Here is a 1,635-nt window from a genome sequence, read left to right as displayed (position 1 = left end):
GCCTCCCCCTTCAGTCTTTTCTCCAGACCAGACAAATCCAGTCTATTCATGTGTTCTCCATATATTGAGCCAAGTTCCCTTATTATTTCAGGACTTTGCTCTGAATGTGCTCCATTTGTTTGCCTTCAGCAAGCAGGTGACGACTTGCCTGATGTTAGGCAATTTGCAACAATGTTCTTCTATATAAGACCAATTCCCAAGTACAATTCAACTAACTCTGAATTTGGAAATAGATTCTGGGTCAACCTAGTCATGTTTTCTGTACTAGCCTTTGAAATTGATACAAAGAAAAAAGAAGGAAGAAAAGGAAGGGAGGGAGTGAGGGAGGGAGATTAGCACATAAATTTAAATTGTGTTCAATTTATTTTCTGTTTATGGGCAAGTATTCCTTATATCCCAGAGTGTTGCATAGTTTTGTTCACCTAATCTAAGAAAATTTTAAAAAAACTTAGTCAGGAAGCTATTATTTGAGAGAGAAAATTTTAAAGTTTATTAAGTGAGCATTTGTAACTGCAGTAGATAGAAAGAAGGGAATATATCCAACAAGGTGAACCAGCAAAATATGATTCTGTGCATCTTTTCAGTTACCTTCTATAAGTTTTAATAGCAGGAATGATTCATTTTGCTTCATTCAAAATTATATTCTGAATAAAGCTTCATGAAGTGAACTGGTGGTATTTAGTCTTTGAAAAATCCATTTTATTTATAAACTCTCATGAATACAGGCATATTAACATAAAGAAAATATAATTATTACATTGTTGCATGGCAGAGTATTCAAGGTTAAAATCCAAGAATAGCTTTTCAGGACTAACTAAGCCTTGAAATATAATTACACAATGTGGCAAACAAAAAAATATTAAAAGGTTTGAAATGAAAGACACACTAAATGTATATTTGCAAATTGTTTTTGAAAGCTTTCAGTGAAACCCAAGAGTGGGTCAATAATCACATGGGAAGCTATTTATATTGCTGTTTCTGTGCCCTCCCAAGGTTCTGTCAAAATTCTTAATATTTGGACTTTGGTCTGTTTCTTTTTAGCAATCTGTTAGCTTTCATATACAAAGAGAATGCCACTGGGTCACTGTAAGAAGGCTATAGCCACCCTAGTAGTGGGAGTGTCCTATTAGGTTTTTCAAGGCTCAGGGCTAATCAATATTCCTCCCCAAGAACAAGGATGGGTCTACTAAAGCATAAGGTCACCATCTTGGGAACATAAGTCAAGATAACAAACTAAGCTAAGACACTGGTTTAAAAAAATTAGCGCACCAACTTGGCAAACTTTAAAAATTCCAAGACTATTTCTTGCTTCTGGCCATGACAGAGTAGCTTACTTCAGACTGGGGACAACTATAAAAGCTGTATAAAAATTTTAAATATGTGATTCGAAGGCGTCAGTTATTAACCAAGGAAACCATAACTTAGAGGGGCCAAGATTCTGGATAGAAGGGAATTACACTGAGGTGAGCTCCACATTTATCTCAGCATCAGTGTGGGGCTTGCAGCAGTCTCACTCTAATAGGGAGACAGAAGCTGGAGTTTGGGCCTGCCAAGATGGCAGGGACTTGAGGAGTCATGATCTAAGAAAGAGGTAAGCCAGAAACTCTGCAGGCAGTTTCCCCTTTAGGTGTTTGT

The sequence above is a fragment of the Neophocaena asiaeorientalis genome, unplaced genomic scaffold (genome assembly GCF_003031525.2).
Source record: "Neophocaena asiaeorientalis asiaeorientalis breed wild unplaced genomic scaffold, Neophocaena_asiaeorientalis_V1.1 scaffold491, whole genome shotgun sequence".
Taxonomy (NCBI): domain Eukaryota; kingdom Metazoa; phylum Chordata; class Mammalia; order Artiodactyla; family Phocoenidae; genus Neophocaena; species Neophocaena asiaeorientalis.
This window is presented reverse-complemented; position numbering follows the sequence as displayed.